This window comes from Pogonomyrmex barbatus, unplaced genomic scaffold (assembly GCF_055798465.1).
Source record: "Pogonomyrmex barbatus isolate J1 unplaced genomic scaffold, ASM5579846v1 scaffold9, whole genome shotgun sequence".
Taxonomy (NCBI): domain Eukaryota; kingdom Metazoa; phylum Arthropoda; class Insecta; order Hymenoptera; family Formicidae; genus Pogonomyrmex; species Pogonomyrmex barbatus.
In genome coordinates, this window is record NW_028297193.1 from 2,637,651 (window position 1) to 2,660,704 (window position 23,054).

The window sequence follows — 23,054 nt, forward strand, 5'->3', positions numbered from 1 at the left end:
CGACGCTCGCGATGTCGACTGGCTGGCTGATAGATTGAAATACGCGTTATTGCGTTATTGCGAATGGCGAGCAATAATATTTACTCACGGAAACAGCAAAACAGGAGAATTCTTGCTTGATTTTCTAATTGGATTTTTACGCCATTTCCGTATTGAACGATGTTGCGATGATGAGCGAGCGCGGGAGATGAGACTTCGATTTGCACTCCAGACGAAAAACGTAATACAATTTATCAGCGACGCCGTGCGAATTTCGGTGTGCCGAATATGCAATCGACTGTACATGCTGAATATGCAATGCATTCTCCAACTTATATCTTTTGCGGAAGGAATTTTATTGGATGGCAGCCCTCGGACGCTTTGCGCTGTTCGGCAATAAAAATGTTCAAAGTTAATCGATTATCCCATCGAGTCGAGTTTAGATCCTCGTTTTTAGCTTTAGAGTTTCGTTTCGAGTTTGCCTACGGACTTTGCGTACGACACGCTACTGAAATTATACTAGCTATGCAGAGAGAAACGTGATAAAATATTCAAGCCGGTACGATATAACTTCAGTTGATCACATTACGTGTGAATGTAATATTTTTATTTTTTTATCTGAAAGTATGACAGTTTTAGAGACAACTTTCAGCGCAAACATAGTTAAAAATCCTAGTGATATTAATCTATATTTCTAATTAATCATGATGTTTTCGATGAGATGAATGAAACGTGAAATGTTTGTTTCACCATTGGGACAAAGTATAAAGAATAAACTGCGATTTTGCGTTTTTGATGTACTAAAAGATATTTGAACGAAGTAAGATTATTGCTATATCCGCGACATGTATTTAGGGGACCACGAGATTCGGACTCTCGTGAATAGATGGTTCGCCGACAATCGGACTTATTTCCACTCGCGTGACGTAATTTCGCGAATTGCTGTCCATCGATCGTTTTCTCCGCGCCACTTCAGTGTATGCGTGACGCGATCCGTGCCGTAGAAATGGCCAATATTTTCTGACACAATAGAACCGGTAGTGGAGATTACGCGTGGCTCCACGTTCGATAACGTGGCTTTAACGTTAAGCGTAGAGTTTTTGCGTCGAACGGCTTTCCGAGTGATGCCGTTACGATTCGTCCCTGTGGACGTCCGCGAGTCCATCAGCACGCAGTGGACTTGTTAAAACGAGTAATTAACAGGTGCCCATTATCGGCTTGTTGCGTGGCACTCTGGGGTTGTCAGCAATTCTTCATTGAAACGTTATTCAATCACCTGCATTACATGCTCTTCTCGTTACTATCTCTAGTGTGAAATGAGTCGATTTATAGGAAAAAGAAGAAAAAGCAGTAAATGTTCCTCTGGTGTCATAATAATAAATTAACAAATACCTAGGTGCAAATAGAAATGACAAATCGTACGTCAAGTTAATTAAATTATACGTATGTATGATAAAATCAATTTTAGAGCGAGAGATTCTTGAAAAATAATTTAATTACAGAGATTGCGTAAAGGATTAAAGTTTAATTAAACTATAATAACACTTCATATTGTTGTTTGTATTCTATATTGCTGCAAGCAAAAGTTGTTATATATTTTTATTTCCATTTATTTGAAAAATGTTTGGTGTGACGAATGGATTTGATAGATACTGCAGAATGAATCTCTTCCGCAAAAGCAATTGATGATTTAATATTTCGAAAACGCAGACAACGCGCTAGTGGAAAATTGTATGACTTTGTTAAACTCCGATTTTACGTTGATATTCTGCGAGAAATAGATTAGTTATCTATATTTGGTGCGTTAGATATTTTAATTTCTACATTTAGGAATTATCTTCCCAGATAATAATTTAAATAATACTATAATAATAAGAAGTGAAATATTGATAATAATAGTGAGAAATCTCTTAAAGAATCTCTTAATAAAATTCTGTGCAACAAGATATGTGTGTGTGTGTGTGTGTGTGTGTGTGTGTGTGTGTGTGTGTGTGTGTGTGTGTGTAAATATGTATATAAATATTTCAAAAGACTAGATTAAATTACACACGAAAATATGTTTAGAAGCGTAATTTTTATCTTCATAATGTATATAATATTTAAATTATTAAACGATAGCATACAAGTCCAGTTTAATTTATATGATATTATGTGAGATTTATTTTCTCAAGATTGCTGCTTTAAAGACGCTTCTAGCTATTCTACGCGTTCACTGTGTAATGCAGTTATGCAAATTAAATTAATAATAACGCTGCTAGGGGGCGAACTAACTATACAGGATCGCGATCTAATTGTTTCGCGGGTCATATCGATGATGGTTTGCGAGAACGGATCGTGTGGGAACAAGAGAGATGAGAGGGGAGAAGGTGCAATTAATTACTTTGATTATGATTAGCCGTGCGTTATGCAAATCGCTTAGAGAGGTAGATGCGCGACCGATATTCGGCCACTTTGCTAATTGCTTTTCGATATGCTGGTGGTTTTAACGCGTGTGAAATAGTGTGAACGCAAAACTCAATTCGAATCTATCCGATATTAAGTGAGAACATCATTGTGTTCTGCACGATTGTAGAAATAATTCGTGATCGCACTGAAAGTACATTTTCATGTTTGGCAATTACACTCATCAATTTCTTCGGTCAGAGAATTAACAACCTTTTAAATTTAAAAAACGGTTATTATCTACTAAAAATATATTATTTAATTTATATATATATATATATATATATATATATATATATATATACGTGTGTGTGTGTGTGTGTAAATTGGCAACTTTTCCTCTTTGTTTATTGCTTTTTTGAAAATACGATACACATCAATTAATTAAAAAAAAAATATCTTCTTACAATATATTATAAACTTATATAAAGATAGATTGATGAAATGTAATGGATTGATGAAACTGAAATAGCAATTACAACGAAATAGTTTAATCCCAAATAGGCACAAAGCAATTCAAACATTTCGCAATTCTGTTTCAATGTAATGATTAATCAATCACCTATTAAGGGCTGCTAATCCCATTTCAATAGATACCGTTTTCCGCGATTATAATTCAAAACGTTATTGAGTCGCTGAGCGAGTAACTTACGGTATGACAACCGAGGTAATGCGGAATGAGAAGATGATCGATTAAGCTATTTTCAAGTTTTCCGATACGCGAGCATACTTCGCAATTCAAATTGCGCGAGACTGATGCCGTGCGCCTCATTTTCTCGGTCGAGAAGTGCCAAGATATTCGAGAAGATGATCGACTGTGCTCTGCCATTCTCCTCCGTCTTCGTTAATTCTCATGCACATCGTGATGTGTGTGTGTGTGTGTGTGTGTGTGTGTGTGTGTGTGTGTGTGTGTGTGTGTGTGTGTATGTGGTGTAACAGACCGCGCTATGTGTTACCCGACCGAATTAGGACCTGTCTATTCTCTACGCTCGACACAAATGCGACCCATAGGAGCCAGCCGTCATAAAAAATTCCATTTCACGCTGGCGCGAGGAGAGAGCAATAATGGCATACCAACCCCCTGACCGGATTTCTTTTTTTTCTCTAATGTTGTGACACGACCGACAAGAATTACGAGGGACAGGAACGTCCGTTTTTACGCGACGTGTCGCCGTCCGTCAGGCCGGTGATCATAAGAGATCACGAAGAGAATTCCTTTCACTCTCATCGATGTTACGCGATATGTGACGAAGGACGTCGATATATAACAGCGGATTTATTTATAAAATAAATATTACAAATTTTTCACGTTTTATTACTAAGTGGAAGTGAAAATATACGAAATAATACCCGGCAAAAATGGATACGGTAGTCAAAGTATTTACAATCATTAATATGATTTGTTACAATAAATGGGGATATACGTGCATAAAAGACCTAAACGCAACGTTATGAGTAGTATGCTCGCAAATATAAATAATATAAACGGAATGAAAAATTATTAATGCAAAAGCTTTCATTTTTTATCATAAAAATAAATCTCGTCGTGCAATTATTCGCATCACAAAACGTTCATTGCGTTCGAATTCTGTATCGTCAAAATATCCTTTTACCATGTGTTTCCTATCGTTGTTTGAAAATGCATAGTCAATTAATAAAATAGCATTTGATGTTAAATAGCAAATGTAACTGGAAATTACGAGCGGAACGTGTACATCGAAGTTCTCCCGTGCAGTACGACAAGTAATTTCCGATAATTTCGGTCTTCGATATATTTTGCGTTACTCCACATCCAACATCGAAATGAAAATCAGGTCGCGAAATCATCGCCCAACAAAGTAGAGCGGGGATTGGACTTTGCACAGCGCGTCGATGAGTATACCGTGTGTATGCTCTGATATTAAATTCCTAAACGCAACGAATTCCTCTGGGAGGTGACGATAAAAATTACAACACGCTGGAACGTGGCGCGACTAAAGTTTGCTGAATGTATTAAAATTGCACGAGCCGACGTTGCAATTCTTCAGAGAAAGATTATTAAGAGTAATGGCTTATTCGTCTCTAACATTTATGCGACTTGTGTTGGAGTATGCGAAGTTGTATGTTATCTTTCTGCATTTTTAAAGCAAGTGAATATGATTCTTTTCGCCGAGAAGTCGTTGTCTCGCAACATTATAGCTAGCTGTAACCGTTGTGTCTCCTTAGACTTACAAAATTTCGTTGCAATTCCGTTTATATTTATTACATATAATATAAATTGCAAGCACATATTTGTATCATTCAAATAATACTGAAATTTATTAAATTATATAAATATTTTTTGTATTAAAATAGCCAAGTTGTCCAAGCGTGGAATAATTTTTTATTTTTAGCAGAGCAATGATGCGCATGTATTGACTATTACATATACATATGTTAAAATAATGTTAATTGACTTTCTGAATTCTTCATTGTAGTCGAAAATTATTATGTCACGTTTCAATATCAAAATATTCAAGTTTCTTAAGCGTAAAAAGTTGAACAAATAAAAATGGCAAAGATATTATCGTAAATTTGAAATATGATATTTCTTACAATTAATTGTGCGCTCAACATAGCAAGAAACTTTGCTCAGTGGATTGTAATATTCCATTGTTATCTGACTATAATTTCCGTGCGAGTGGAAATGCTAACCTCCGCATATATTTTGCAGAAAACGGCCGAATGCAAATGTACTTCCAGCAGAGTTGTAATTCGATTATTGAAAGTTCCTTGTTCTTACTTAAAAGAATTGTCTTAAAGTTTTCTGAAAATTTCTTCACATTTTATTTTATACGTACATTCCATGTATGTTTTTACTTCTCCAATTTCTTGGCTTTACTTTCCATCAGATTAATTGTTTTTATATTATATACATTTAATAAGATATTCATGATTGAACAACCATAATCGACGTCTAACCGCAGCTACATTAAATTTATTCAATACCACGTTAATACTTAATGAATTTAATTACAGTTTATCCTGGACAAAGTACAGCATATTTAATGTCACATGTGTGGCATTTTAGTCGTTGGATGAATTTGGTTTTAATAGAATTTTAACTTGGCGCTTAGTTTTCAGATCATATAATATTTAATGTTGATATTATAGAAAGTACAATTTTTGACGAAAATATCAAGTTCAAACATGAGAATTGTGTTTTATTAATAGTTTGCACCTCGGAGCAACTTTATATGTACTTAAGATTTTCACATACCGTTGTTTATTCTAACACTTTTGAAAGAGAAAACATTAGAAATGTAGTTAGTACGCTGTCAAATTGAGTGCAGTTTATCGTGGCTTTATTTCAACTATATGATAAATGTTACGATTCATGGAATTGAAGTATTAATTAAATTTTTCAAGTCATTAAGTGGAAATCATCAAAATCGTCAATAAAAGCTCAATAAAGAATAATATCGTTCGAATATCGTTCGAATCTTGCGACAATTATTGGACAAAATCTATTCGTACGTGCATTCCCGTTCAATAGCCGCTAATGCGGAGAATCTGCATTAAGGCTCGATTAAACAGGAAAGATTAGCGTTAATACACAATGTAAGGATTACAGGGCTGACTCGTAAAACGGAATACTCGGCTTGGAATAAGACAGGCAGAACTGTCGCGTCGTCGGGCGGAATTGTTCCTGTCTTTGTATAATCAAGCTTCGTTGCCCGAAGCACGATGCGGAGATGCGCCGCGGTCCCAGGGGTAGGCAAAGAACGGCTTTATCAAAGGTACATTACTTATTCCCGCCCCATTGAATTAAACGTCCTCCTGAACGCCGGCGCCGAAGTTGCGGCCGTCTCGAATGAGAGCCAGTACGAATTATTATTAGACGTACCTTTGTCTCGCGGAAAGAAACACGTATATCGGCAATCTGTCCCTCGTTAATTGAGCGCAACTTTCTCTTAATTGTCATAGTAAGTATCGAAGCAGAAACACTGCGCGAAAGCCCAGTCGGCGTAACGTAATTACATCAAGGCGGACTAAACTCGAATCGTCCAGCCTTATCGAGCCATTATTGTTATCGCGCCGCTTAATTTCCTCCGTCTCTGGCAGAAGTGATTTGCATCGTAGGTACTCGCAGATCATTATCAACAACTGACAAAAGAGCCGCTACAAATACCGATACATCAGCCGATGCAATCTTAATCGTCCGCTCAAACTTATATTTTAACTACTGAAAATATATTCGCACCGTATAGACAATTTAAAAAGGTATCAAAGATTCTTAATAAAATGCACGATAAAATTTAAATAAGTGCAATCACCTAAAAGGTGATGTGTAACAAAGTACGAATAAACCTTCTATTGGTCATAAGCGGAAAAGGGATCGTTAAAATGTAACGAGCGATAGCCAAAGATAATAGCGAAACAATTCGCTACGAGCGGCAATAACAATTTGAGATTGTAACGACATTTTTGCGATCCAATGCGAAATATCGAAATTTTGAAAATATTCGTTCGCTTTTGGTGAATAGCTTAAAATGATATAATACTATTTATGTAAAGTATGAATTAAAATATTTTGAAAATTACGAGTTATTATTTATAAAACTACTAAACACGTTAAAAACAGTGGTGTTCTTATAGAGTTATCAAATTTAGAGATATAGTAAAAATATGTTATAATTTTTAAATAATACAAAATCCAAAAAAACTTGATAAAACATCTTATTAAATATAAAATAATATTTTTATATAAATATTATATCTGCAAGTAATATGAGATTAAATTATATAATTGATGAAAAATATTATTCACTACGAGGGGAATTAATGAAAAAATTATTTTTTAAATTAGATTTATAGTGAGATAGATTTATAATCTCACGTGTACATATGTGCGCACGTTAATGTGTGATATTAACAAATGCGATACACTTCAAGTCGAGTTGAGATTGACGCTTGGCTGTTATGCGTTAATAAAACACGAAAAAAATCCCGATATTGTATACAATTCATCAACTGAAACATCAACATCGTTAATATATAATAGCATCGCGTGAATTACGATGATTTCCAATTTTTTCGATTTATAGTAACGATGTATCGCATTGTGTTTGTTCATGTCCGGCGATCGATGACAAAGATGAATGATTCTAATACGTAATATATTTTCATTTTGTATAATTTATAATTAACAAGATTGAACGCGATATATTTTTTCGTTCCCATATTATAACGATGAATAAGCCTTTTATATATAATACTTATAATACTTATAATAATATATAATACTTATCGAACTTTGTAAATATACAAAATATTAATTATTATAGTACTTGTGTGATTAATTGGTTTGGTATCATTTTGCATATAAATCTTGTTGAAAGAAGGAAAGCAGATCTAAAATCACATGAATAAAATTCCAATCTAATCCAAATTGAAATTAATTTAAAAAAATAAATATTTCCTAATTAGTCGAAAAAATATTTAAAATTAACTATCATATAATGTCATACAGTGCAACATGATAAAAAGTTAATTTTAAATATTTAAAATTTAAAATTAACTTTTTATCATGTTGCACTGTATGACATTATATGATTTGATAGATATATTAAATATAATTAATAAATGTTTATCAGAACGAAATGTATAATTTCGTTTATTGAAGATAATTTTGTCAATGCATACTCAACATTTTTTACGCAAATGCTAGATCTTCAATTGCTTGTGTGATTCTCGTGTTTCCGTTGCGCAAATCACTAATATATTCGAGCTTGCGGAACGTGTTCCTGACTTTTTGTATTCATGAAGGGTCGACTCATTGTACGCGCGAGGATTTATATCCGAATGGAACATAAGTAAAGGAGAACCGGACGACGAAAGAGGATAAAATTTATTATGCTCGGACATATCCGGGTGCTGCGACACTCTAAAAAAAAGTGAAATGTATAGCTAGTCCAACCGCTCGACCGGATTTACAGTGGAATGCCAGTGTTACATCGCGCTGCAATTTTATTTTAATTATCATGTTGGATAGTTTATATACAGTCAAACTTAAACTTTGGGGAAAATTTGGAAATAGTAATATAATAGCGAACTTTTGCTAATTGAATTATTGGATGTTTCAGCGCTGATAATATCATATGTCATATTCGATATTACTATTATGTTAATTATATAAAGGTTTAAATTAACCGAATTACGATATACGAAATACTAATTAAAATACATTAAATATTAAATATTAAAAAATCTGCGCTTTGTAAAGTAGAAAGAATAATAAAATGATATGGATCATAATCATTAAATGAATAATAGCATCGCATTAGCATATAACAAATAATTTGTTTCTTGCAAAGTTGATTAAGTTTCTTGAAACTGCGCTTTATTGTTTATACAGCATTTGCAAGAAATAACATATATTTTCTGTTTGCTTTTGTGAAATGACATGATGACGTTTATAATTCTGTCTGATCTTGCCTTCGCGAAACCTGATATTTTCCCCTTGGCAAATGTAGAAAAAATATTAGCAGCATGTGAAGCAATACGCCATTTCCGAAGGACACTCGAACGAGCTATGTCAGGTTCAATTTCCCCGGAATGAAGATAGAATTTACTCTCTCATGTTGTTGCAACGCTAGTGCACGCTCCATATCCTAAGTTCGCTATCATTGCATTCGCCAACGGCAAAAGCATTACGTTTGCACGATAAATCTTTCATACACGTATCGCCATTGCTTATATCGTGGTTCTAATTAAAATTAAAATACGGAAAGACATATAGGCGTATCTTTATCGTTTAGCGGATATATTTTTTGATGGACGTCTGGATGCGACCTGATTTTCTAAAAATTTATCGCGGAATTTAAATAAAATTACGTCAAAGCTCTGCTCTAGTAATTTTAATTTCAATAACATTCAGGTTTACTAACTCAAGTGAGACAAACTGTTGCTTCCAATCTTCTCACGAATGTGAGAAAATACGAGAACTTTTTTAGCTGCTTAGTTTTACCAGAAATATATATATATATATATATATATATATATATAGATTGGATTAACATTTATTTTTTTTTTTCGAACAAACTTATACGTAATCGCAAAAATAGAAGCTGAAATTAGCCAACGATTTTCTTATTGTGTATTTTTTATATCTATTCAATGAAATTTATACACTTTTATATTTTTGTAATTCTTTTTCTTTCTAAGGCTGTATTTTATTTTTTTTATTTTATTATTTTTTATATACCTCTTTAAATATTTTCATAAGAAATTATAAATCTTTTTGCAAATTTTTGTTTATAAACAAACCGACAAACAAAATGTGAGAATTTTCTTTGTCTAGTAATACAAATCAAAAAATCTTGTTTCAACTACCGCCTCTAGTTGAAATCTTATGTGTATTTATGCGATCGCAAAAGTTCTCTGTATTTTTTGCCGACAAGTCGGAACAATAATTTTCTTGATTCTCATTTTATCTTTTCGTGCTACAGAAAATAAATCAGATGGTTCCATAAAGATTGCAAGTTGTGTGTTAAATTAAATTGAAATTTATAAATAATCTCACAACTCGGATGCCTTTCCGCAATAATAAGTTAAAACGAATATTAATCGCAATGTGAAAAATTTTAGATATATCGTAAATGCATTTTACGAAAGCAATCTTAATGTTAAATGAGCTCTAAACAGTGCAGCATAGAAATTTTTTAATACGGTCATTTCTACAGAATAGGATTTAATTCTTTCTACAAATTTACTCTTGCGGAACATTTGAATATTCAAGAAATATACTTTATAAAGATAATTTAAAAACGTATAGTGGAAAAATAATTGTGATGTCATAATTTCCTCATATAAATTATTTTAATGTGGTGTTCTCATAAATGAAACATGCTTGAGTTAAATATAGCAGTTTAAAGCGCGCTGCAAATTTCATTACGTACTTCACAAAGATGAATAAGGATTGCATGTGATGACAAAAATAATATGAGTATGTTTTTAACTTTTATCCTTTGTTAATTAACTTCGGTACACACAAATATCTAAAAGTTCTGGTATATATTACAAAATATGTGGGTAATTAAGAAAAAATTATCAAGAACAATGTAAGTTTTTTCCATAATCAATAAACTCGTTCTTTCTGTGTAATTGTAGCCACACAATCACTTATTTTAATGTACATGTTGGTTCATTCAAGATGTTGAAAGCGTGAAAGATAGTTCTTTCTTCGCGCAGAAAAATCGATGCGTAGCTCCGACTTTTCTTTCTATCCATTTGACAGCTATTTTATTTCCGCAAATCGCTAATGCTGCAGTAACTCTTTGCTTTTGAATTCACTTGAGATTGTCTTGCACTAGCAGAGGGAATGATAAAATTCGTTTCAAAGATTCTTTTTACTACGTTCTCTAATATCCGATCGCTTGCATCTGACAAGTTAACAAAACTCAATATATTTCCATTTGTCTCATTTCTGATAGAACAATGCAACAGTGTCATAAATTCGAAATATTGTAAAGAGAGAGAAGGAAAAAATTAAAAAAAAGAAGTATTATAAGCGCAACGAAAAGTCTTATCTTAAAGTGATATCAATAAGATATTCTTCAAATTAATAAAAAAATTTATTTAAATTTATTTAAATAAAAAAATAATTAACATCTAATTCTCTTTCAGACGATTTTCTTTGATAAATCAAGAGAGATTTATTAATCATCTATTTTAATTTAAATGTTGATATATTATGTTCTATTATACTATATTCATGGTATTTTTAAGATATAATTTTAATTGAATGTGAATTAATAAGTATATTTAAACAGTAATAATCGCAAAGAAAGCAAATAATACTTGTAATTAGAAATTTGTAATTGAGTTGTGAAAATAAAAAAAGTAAAAGTAGGTAAAAAAAATAGATGTAGAGAGGTAAAATGTAGAAACAAATATTGCGAAGAAGATGGGAACTAGTATCTTGCATCCGGAGTTGACCTCACGATACATGGTTGTCACCAAGAAAAGAAAGAGGACAGGGCGAGAGAGAGAGAGAGAGAGAGAGAGAGAGAGAGAGAGAGAGAGAGAGAGAGGGGGGGAAGGGGAATAAGGCAGGGAAGGTACGGAAGATACTGGCCTTTGCATAACGTGCAGCAACCCACAAGCCCGCCGGGTGAACGTATTATTGCAATTTCACATGCAAAAGTTATTACACGAAATTGTCTGAAAATTGCACTCCGGCTCAGCCGCGCTTGTCCTCCTTCGCCGCCTGCTTGCGTCCTTTTTAAAATAAAGCGGCGTTTGCACTTTCCCGACCGATTTGCGCAAAATATACACGATACTTATCTTCCACGCCGCGGAGCGTGGTCCAAATCGTGTAGATACTCACGATCTTAAATCCGCAGAAAATATCGTCGTGCGAATCCTTTGTGATATTTGGCGACGACGTTTACACGAATGGATCCGCGATGCTGGCGGATCACAATTCCAGATTTGTGGAAAAATTCCCTTCGCTCTATGTAGTGCGTGCACAGCTGTCTGTGAATTTTCTCTATCTATGAATCCGTGATTCATGTATATGATCAAAATGGAAGGACGAGAAATGTAGATTATGTAGATTGAAACATGTAATGCAAACGTAAATAATAATTACAATACCGGGAGTACTATTTTGCGAGATCACGTAGACGTGTATAATATATTTAATGAGGATCGTGGCATTGATATTTGGAATTTATGGTATTTGCACAATGAAAGACTCAATGGTATCATTTCATTGTTATTGCACCCGTTGCATGAAATTGCAAGATATTAAATACAAACAGATAATATCCAGTTGTAATTGTCACATAAATACATATCGTATATTTAAAAATCAATAGACTATTAAATAAAAAGTCGGAAGTCATGGCGTAGGAGGTGGATAGTATTTAGAATATTATATTTACATATATTTGCCTTTCCGATATGCCTTATCGATTATTTTCTCGGTTGACTTGACTTCACGACTATCTTTCACGAGGGAGTACTGAGATATAGCAGATGGCGTGACGAATATCGCGTTCGACTTGTAATTACGGCCACCGGGGTATAATGTGGATAATCAAACGGTCAGACGTTCCCATTCTCAGTGGAAAATCACCCTCTTGCCAAAGGCATCACGTATGATTTCTATCATGTGGAAATCGAGAAGAGGGACGGTTGAACGGACTCAAATATATCGGAGTGGTGTCTCCTTTATCTGGACGATCTGATCGAAGCGAGTCCATTTGCTGTCGCATTACGTATACATTTCTTTCCACGACTTTACTATTAATGAATTATTAGGGACTTGCTAGTGGATGTGGAGCTTAGCGATGTAACGCGAGCGTCAGATGTAAAAAACCATATGTGGCTAGTCCGCGTTAAGCGCAAAGTGCTAAGTAATTCTTATCGGCTCTTCACAGTTTATCTTTCACTATAATTAATAATTTAATCTCTCCCAGAGGATTCCAATTTCTTAAGCAGCTTTACACGGCGTGACCGTTTCGAAGATATGAGCGTGTGATAAATAAATTTTCTTCAGTTTCTTTTCATTGCATTAAAAATTGCAAAAATGATATCTTTTCGTTGAATTCCCACTTCGGACAATTGTATCTGGATTGTATCTCTTGTTTCTTGTAAAATTGTACAAGATTTCAAGACGACAGGTGCTTAAATTCCCACGCTGCTGCAGTTTTCCAAATATGTATCTTCCAAGATGTTTGTTTGTTCCGCAGTTTAAACTACCGCTATGTTTGGTAATCTTGGTCACACACTGTGAGATAATAGATATTTTTACGACAACAATTCTGTATAAAGCGTCATTTATTTATTATATCATATGACATTTATTTATACATATGACAATTATAAAATAAAATTTTAAAGAATGTTATTCTTCCTTTTCAAATATAAATTGGAATTACATGTTTTCTTTGCAATTTAGTCATTATATCGTGGTATCGAAGGTACCAATCTATACATGTTTATTTTAAAGCGAGGTTTATTTTTCTTTTCCTTAGGTCTGTAATAAAAATAGACTTATTACACATGGATCATGTAAAAATAAACATGTGCAATAAAGCATGTTTTCATGATGTCGGTTTTAGCGCGACGTGGTTATGCGCTTCGCATCGGAAAATATTCGAACTTTGGCTAGAAGTATGGATGTCCAATCTACCCATAAATTGACTGTACGTGGCACAGTCAGTAAATCGATATGAGAGTATATGTCGTAAGAATATTTTATCTCGTGTCATGGAGTCATTGCACCGTAGAGTTAATAAGTTAGATAATATTTAAACAATTAAATTTACATTATTTTATTTATTTATTTAATATCATAAATTATATAATTAAAAAGCACTATCATAGATTGCGTTTCAAATTGTATTGAAAAAACAGATATGTAATTTGTTTCACATTTAGATATGATTTCTTTTAATTAGATTTAGCGAGATAAAATGAAATATAAATAATAAATAAATTTAATAAATTTTATATAAATATGACTGAATATATAAATATGAATAAATAAATTCATGACATTTTAAAAATATGATTAATGCATATCTTTTACCTATATTTTATAATTCTATATATTTTATAATTCTATTTATATTTATGTTTAAATAAAATTTATTTGCATTATTTTTGTTCAGAAAGTAAGAAGTTAAAGAGGTTAATGGAAAAGATTAATAATTAAGTCTTCTTAATTCACATAAAATTTATGTAGATAATCCTTGAGTAATTTTACAAAGCTATCAAAAGTAAGGATATCTAATTTAAAGAAATGAATGAAATAAATTCTGTTATCTAAAGAAATTTTCGCAGTGCAAATCGCTCATAAACCTTCTGAGAACCTTTTAATTATCGTTAATGCGGTAATTTTGCCGGTACACAAATCAAAACGAAAATGCATTGCGCACGAACAATAAACGATTATATTTGACGTTAAATTATTGCTTTCTGCCTATTCTAATTTTCCGGTAGATGCACTCGTAACGACTAGAGATGTCAGAATTACTGAAATATGAACGTTTAAGTAGTTTTAGTTTAAAGGCTCGTTTGAATTGTATCTCACCTGCATTGAAATAATACTAGATGATAATCGATAAATATATAAAGACAGATTGTGATAAAATATGATATAATTTCAATTTAGTTAAATGTAATAAGAGAAAACATTTAATATGGTTTTGTCAAAAAAAATTATTTTATTAGTTATTTTTTATTGGTTATTTTAAAATTCTGATAAACTATAATAATTAATTTTCAAAAGTTCGTAATAATACGTAATAATTTAACAAACGATTTATAATGAAATACAGTTTTAATAATTTATTTAGTTTGCGAAAGTTACTGTGCGCTAGTTATGGAAAATTATTAGATTAAAATTAAAGTTGGATTAAAGATGGAAAAAGAATTCCATCTTCTGGATTCTGAAAAAATTATCATAATCCATATTTTATGATCTTCCAAAGAGAAACGATCAACGAGAGGCAGGGAGAGAGGGAGGGGAAGGGAAAGAGGAAGAGAGAGAGGGAGGAGGGGAGAGAGAGAGAGAGAGAGAGAGAGAGAGAGAGAGAGAGAGGGAGAGGAGAAGAGAGAGTTGTTCTTCAAGAAATTCTGTAAGAGTAATTAAAATTACTATTCCGCAGATATTGATAATGAATTTTCATGCGTTGCATTATTGCAATCAAAAACGCATAATGCTTCATTAAACAACTGCGGTTTAGAGAAACAATAATAATGGGGATTATCGGTGGACAGCTATAAATGAGTAAACACCGGATTGCAGGATAACGCGCGGTACAAATACGATATCGAGAAATCGCAAATGTGCAAATAAATATGGCAAATTTTCCGGGCCGATGCATATGAATTAGGGAGATGTTTCAGCATAAATAGGATACTCGTAAAGGAAGTGTACTAAGAGCATTTGCACAGCGTGCGTACACAGCGGATGGTAATTATCTGGCCGGCAATTTTTCTTTTCACGCGTTACGTTGTGTTCCGTAACATACGCACAACGGAGGCCACTGAATTAATGCAAATTTATGCTCGCATGCTTACGCGCAGCTTCCGTTGTAAAGCCGATCGGCTTATCGCGACTTACGGACCATAGAGACAAATAAAATGAGAAAATTAGCACGTTGCTCCTCGTAGGGCAACGCTTTACAATTTAGAATCAGAATTCCTGTGAGTCATGTTCTATTTTCGAACTCGCGCAAAGTTAAACTCAACTCGTGTGTGCTTGTCGCAGAACTTCCTTAACTGTCGAACAGTTATTTTAGAATGTTTGTAATTAATTTATTAACTTCAGCGTTACGCACCTTTAAGCGTTAGCTTATTAATACACTAATACATGCGGTAAAGTTTTCACGCAAAATGTCTCAAATATTCATTTTTTAATTTAGAAGGAAATAGGAAAGTGCTGGAGTTTCTGTATATATTCTCCCTTTTGTTCATGATGATTTTTTTATATAAAAATTCAATATTAATAGGAATAAATTAAACATTAGAGATAAAATATTTTTACGCAAATATCATATTTTCCATATATTGTGTAATAATGAAACTCAATCTAAATAAACTTTTCGTATGATATCTATTTTTGAATATTTCATTTCGTACTTCAACATTATTCGTATAATTTTATTGATAAGTAGACGACAGTTCTTAACTGTCGGAACATAATTGTAGATCTTGAAGAAATATATTGAGAAACCAGTTTAGTAGAGTAATCGATAGTGAAGCGGCTCGTATCATCGTTGTCATCAATGTAGGTGAACCTGGCCCATGACTCAAGAATACATTCGCGCTGTACATGATTGCCCCGGGCTCAATCTTTCTCTACACAATCATCCATACCATGAAACTCCCCGCGCGCCCCGTTCTCGCGTGTGCATGCGCTTATACGTGGTGGTTAATAAAACGCGCGAGGCGGATTCTGTGTGCTTAGAGGATAATCCGTCGGGCGCATCTGTCGGTCTCATAAAGTATTCCTTGTCGCGCAAGACCCGAGAGAATGGGTAAGCCGGGTGCGACAGCGAGTTGCGGTTAGTCATCCGTGTCAAATGGGCAAACCTAAACAGATTACACGCTGATTGGCCCGGTCTTGTCGTCTTGTTGTCGGCTAGAAGCTACCCCCTCTTGACAGAAACGCCAAGGCGACAGATGTGCCTATTAATTCTGCGTTGCTCTCTCTCTCTCTCTCTCTCTCTCTCTCTCTCTCTCTCTCTCTCTCTAACTAGAGCATTTTTTGTGACCATATCATGTTCCTTGCGCATGGTATGCATTTAATGGCACACCGCGACGAATTCCACAGGGGGTGGCGCGCCGCGTTCTTCGCGACCGTTTGTCGCATGGGGCGAGGTTATTAGAGGCGAAATTCGCGTCGGAAATGTGTGCGTATATCTTCGGCACCATTATTCCACGACATGCGGTATTACACTCGAGATTCGAACGACTAGACAAATTCTCACGACGGCTCCGATTTGTTTAAACCCGGGCAAATCTCACCCTTCTGTCAGGTATAGCAATTTAAATCCGCATTAAATTTCTGGAAACTAATTTTACGTCGCATATTTATTAAGGCTGACATTTCAAATCTGCCCCGCAACGAGATAGATTCTAACGCTATTGATTTAACGCGACTAATAATTCACCGCGAATTATTAGTCGCGAGCGAACTTGCGTGTTTAATTTGGCGCTTCGTAGTTTCCATCTAGGTAAATAATGTATTATTGCAATGCAATTACGTGATTCCGTTTATACAAATTTGCTTGCACAAGAGAAACTCGCAAAATGTTATGTCATTATTTATTAGATTGTAAAATAATATTTTTAAAGATATTAATATAATACGGTTATTTGAATATTTTTATATCAAATAATGTGTTTCTGATTAAATAATTCAAAACATTCTATGGAAATATATTTATCCTAAGAAGTTTAATTCTCAGACTATTAACTTTAATTACATCTTAATTAATTTCTTTTTTATTTTAAATCAAAACAAGAAAGAAAATTAATGAAACCTGCAGAAAAAGCTTAGTGTCACTGATTTGTAAATCATTTGTAAATCATTTTGTATTTGCTTCGGCGACGATAGGCAAAAAGTTTCCAGTGACAAAGACAAAGCTAATATCATTTTCAGAAAAGATATGGATAAGAATTAATAGTCTCACGGGCAGTCTGGATTTATGCAATATTAATAGTATCACTCCCCTGTTAGTCGCGTCTCTTCTCGAGTCGGATTTAAAGTGAAGCTCTCAAGACACTAGATTTCTTAAGAATTTGATTCTAAGGTAGTCGCACAATGTGCGGTGTACTTCCGCTAAATAATTCTCTACTGGCAGAGTCCATGAGACCCATGCGATAACGCGCGCAGGAAGAAAGATGTTACATGAAGCCCGGTCTCATACGCTATTCCCTTTGACCTAGCCGTGATACCCTAAATCCGGCAGTCTCTAGTACTTTCGTGACATGCGCTCGTGCACATATCCATCAAACTTATGTAAAGGAGGAGGATGCCACGCCAGAGGATCAAACGGGTGTCAAGGGAAAGCGGCGAGAGTTCCGGGAGAAAACAAGAAGCGACGGGCGGCGCTTTGTTGGGCGGATCACTTAGATTTGATGGGTAATTTACGTTTCCTCGGCGTCACGCCGGAGCGCGCACCATAAGACACCCTACCGGATCGATAAGATAATGATTAATTACGATTTATCGATGTTATCGCCTTGTTGCGCGGTGACTCATAAAGCAATCCCCGCGATAGGCGAGCGTGCAACGCTGTGGAATAACTTGCATTAAGTATATCGATTCGTTTGATTTACTAGTCGAGGTAGCGTCGAACTGAGCCGCGCGATATTGCGAATGTTCGCGCCCACTGCAGGCTGCCATAAAAAGCACATTTATGAGCGACGAAAATACCCGGCTCGGGGAATCATGGGTGTTCCTGAGCAAAGCAAAGCCCTCTGAGAGTTTTGCATATCGATATTATCGTTCCAATGTTTCAGTTTGCCGATCCTTTATTTTCATCGATCAATGGATCATGTCACAATTAACGCGAAAACTGTAATCATGTGTGGTGAGGTAATCAATGCTGATTTATGAGCGATGAATTGACCCGTGCGTCATGGAAATTTTTATGCGGGAAAAAATTCACTATAATCGTGAAAGTCAACTTCAATAATTCATGTAAGATAATTTTTGCGCGATAGAATGTGATGATATTGTCAAACAACAAAGAAAGTTATCAAGTATTTATTATATTATGCGTGTTATAATGATAAGATAAAAATTATCTTTCTGTGATGTAAAATGTGCGCGTAATATTTGTGATTAGTATTGCCAGAAATTTCAAAGCATTTCATAATCGGGTTGGAATGTTAACATCCTATCATTATGTAAAATAAAATTTGAAAGCGAAAGATTTGTTGCCTAAAAGTTACCTTTATTTATTAATTATATGATCAAGCGATCTGTCGAGGAAACGGGCGAGACAGAATAATTCAAGATGAGAAGCGAATTCGTGAATAGTGTATCTCATTTTAAACTTGCTTGATACTAATTTTACCGTGACGAAATTCTTATATACTTTCTCTTTTCCCACGATATTTTTATTCGTTTATTCGTGTTCTATTTTCTTCTTATGCGGAATATAATGGAACACATTTCTCCATATATAGAAAACATATTTATTTTACTGGAGCGTTAATACATTAATTTTTAAAAATTTGAAAAAATTAAATTTTAAGAGTTTAAAAATTATAATTTTTTTTAAATTTAATATTCTCATAAAAATATTATTTTAGACAAGAATTATGAGAAAAAGTGATATGGACAATTGAATGAGAAGAGGGAGGAATTGAAATCTGAAGCTTCTGTAAATAATGATTTTAATGTGGAGAATTTAATGTCGGAGAATTTACGATTGCAATAGGAAATATTTCGGTAAATTTAAAATATTTTACACACATGTGTAGCTGCAAATAATCTTTTTTTTTCTTTCACATATGATGGATGAGATAGAAAATTGTGGTAAAGCGCATTGGAAAAATTCTGATGGCTCTCCGTGAGAGCAGCTTTCATTCGGGCGAGTACGCGGCGATGAGATTGGTACTCATTCGTTACTGTAATTCAGCGTGAGGAACGGATGAAAACGGGAAAAGAAAGGGGTAACCACTCTTACGATAACGAGGAAAGGCTCGTGGAGCACGTCGCTATTCCAATTATGTAAAAACAAACCCGTAAATCGGAATTGTCAACGATTGTCGAACGAGTCAATAGATAGATGCGAGAAAAGGATAAATTCATTTCCGCAATTTAATATTTATCATAATTTCACTCAGAGGTGTTTAATCTTACGAATTCAACTACTTATACTTTATACAATAAAAAACTGATTTTCATCGATAGATAATAGAAGAAAATGATGAAGTGTTAATATTGTGCCGCATTTGTCATCAATAACTCTAATCATAATTTTAATGTAATGTACAAATTAAGTTATATAGTTCTATATCTTTCTACAATTCCGAATTTCCGATCCGATCGTAGTATTCCTAGCGTTAATTCGTGAGAAAAATGCTATTAGGGCATTAACAATTGTGTCACGTCGTGGCGAAGGTTTTACGAGAGCGAGAGAAAAGGAACGAAAAAGGGGGAAAAACGAGGATGAAAAGCATTCAAAGGATTTTCATTTGGTCGTTGAAAGGGTTCGACGCCCACCTGTGTATCCCTGAGGTCATTAAGCACGACCACGACTATGGAAAAGTTCAAGACAATAAGCGAAAATCGCTCGAAAAGTGTTCTCTTGAGATCGCTGTAAATAGGGACGCGGGAAAATTGTGTCAGTGAAACAGAGCGTTTGGTAATAAGCGAGAATGAATTTTATCGTTGAATTGTAACTCTATATTTGTTCTTCCTGCACTTGCCCGCATTATATTAAATTTACATGACCACGTATGGTATGTATCATCTTCATAATAATAATAATATAATTTATGGAAATGGAACGGTGATATTCGACATATTATACATTTCATATCTCTGATTAGCTGTCAATTTAGAACGCAAATTACATGGCAGTTCATTTTCCATATCTTTTCATTTTTTTGTTAAATAAGATCGTCATTTTCGTGAAACAAGCTGATAAAAAAGAACGCAATTTTAACAAATTTATGATAATCTAACTTTTCGTTTTGAGGCAAATTACATAGTGACGTGACCCAAATTACACTGGCTGAAATTAAAATTGGCTCAAACCAAAATATTACATCCTTTTCCTAGCCACATTTTGAATCTTAAATAAATAGATTGTCTCTGCAATACGGTGCATGGTCCGCTTTAATATTTCACGTAATTATCTCTGAAGCGAAATTATTCAAATGAAATGTTTACAAAATATTTTATAGACATTCCGTAGAATCTTATTGTAATTCTGAAATTATTACTCACTTTTCAAGAATGTTTAAGGAATGAATCTTCCTTATATTAACTATAATTATTATGAAATTTCCTTATATTTACGATGATAAATCGATAAGTGCATTTTGATACATAAAATCTGACAGTTATACAATAATTTTGATTGTGCTCCACTCGTAACAAAATGCAGTTAGCATCTGACGTTAACCAACGAGTAGCATAACGATGCGGTCAAATATTCCGTGTTTATGATGATAGAGAAGCATCGTTAGTATCATGTGTAATTGGGAACTGTGGTCGAGATTCGAGCCCTACAACTTGACGTAATCGGTTGCGTTATATAGAGCTTACCTGACGCTGACGATTCATCTAGAATTTGCTTAATTATAGTGGTCTCTAATTAACGATTGTGCGAACAATTATCAGAATGGGAGCATTGAAATTAAGCGTTGCAAACCTACAAAATCCACCTTTCTGTAGTTGCGTTGGCATGTGCTTGTCGATTGTAGGGTGTACTACTGATTATGTGTTATTCCTTGTACCTGCTCAGATATCAATCATTCTTATCGGTTGCAATTATCGTAGCACTATTGTATTATGATGGTGCGCGTGATTTCATTACTTCGCCTCTCTGACAATGACAAATCGCTGCGAATGATTCAAAACACGAGTACGATATTAGATTTATTACAAAAAAAAAGACGTTCTTATTAATAGAGAGAGCTTTGAAATTAGAGCATTTTTTGTAATCAATTAACATTCTTTGACGTAGTTATCTTTTTAAATAAAAATCTAAAACATTTCTGGCGAACTTAAGAGATTGAACAAACTTTGATGAAAAGAAACAAGTAACAGATTTTTTTTTTCTTATCTACACATCAGTGGCAAGAACGTTTAAATCCAAATTGCCCACGTGAGAGTTAACGAATTGCTTTCTTCCTACATCGACAGGGTTGCACCAGCTGCACAACTTTCGAAAGGAAGTAACAGCTTACTCGGTTTTTCAGAAGTAGCAACCGCACTGCCCTCGAACTGTGCCGTCCTGCTATTGACAATGTAAATGGATCGCCGCGTCGTGAGCGCATAACCACGTTTCCTGCAGAAGCGAGAAAGGGCGGAGACGTGCAAACGTGAGAAATCCGGCGGATCTACCGAAAGGATCTTGTTAATTGAACGCTTACTGACCCATCGTGGTGTAAGCAGCTGGACAGGATCGATCGCGGGACTCACGTCATAGAAATTGGAGCGATCGTGTTCCTTTTCGTTCTCTCGGCGCTGGATTCACGTTTATCGTCTTTCTCGAGCTCATCGACACATATATAGATATATGTTCGTATATATATATATATATATATATATATATATATATATATATATATAGATCGAACTAATCCGAGAACGGGTTACGGCCACTGGTGTAACCAGGACGTGCCGCAGCTCGGAATCGGTGAGCTTATCGCGCCTTTCTTGCGCGATTTCTTGTTCCATGCGACCGTCCATAACGCCAGGAGCCATGAAAAATGTCCCGGAATCGTAACGATCTCTGAAACGTCAAGGCGCATCGAAAAGCTGGATATGTACTTCTGTATCTGCCGAACGTAGAACTTGCAGACCTTCAATTTGCGATCGTTGTCTTTCAAAAAAATTTGGGACGGTAAATCATCGATCAATAAAATGGTCGTCAAGAATGTAATCATCAGGATGCATTAATATTTGGATTTGCAAAATAAACAAATCTGCTTCTAAAAGCAATATAAGTATCGTTAACTTAAAAAATAACTTGTGTAAAATTTTGGTTATTATTTAAATATGATTATTATTACATTGACTTTACATTTGGACACAATAATAACTTCCTGATCAAAACTTCTATAATAGTAATCTGTTTCGCTGGTTTACGCGAGCCGGGATGATTATAGCAAAATCTCAACTCAAGTTTCGCATTGTACCTCGAACCAGCGTAATGACGTTCCTATTAATCGGATACGGTGCATCTCCTAAATATTCGCTCAGTCACGGCGAACTGAAATTCTCTGGATAATCCGACGGATCGGACTTGGAAGTTTCTCCCAAGCATAGAAATCTTGCGAAAGTGAACGCAGCCGGAATCCGGCCTCCATCTCGTAGCTTATACCGTGACAAATGGCAAGGTTCGTAGATAATAGGCAAGGCCCCTGGATTCGTATCTCGGCTTCCAATCGATCGGTTTCAATTC

General features: G+C 34.5%; 1 protein-coding gene across 1 annotated transcript in view; it reads left to right on the top strand.

Moving 5' to 3' along the window:
- LOC105428797 (neuronal growth regulator 1) overlaps positions 1-23,054 on the top strand; it is a 69,103-nt gene that overhangs the window by 1,809 nt on the left and 44,240 nt on the right. The window lies entirely within an intron of this gene.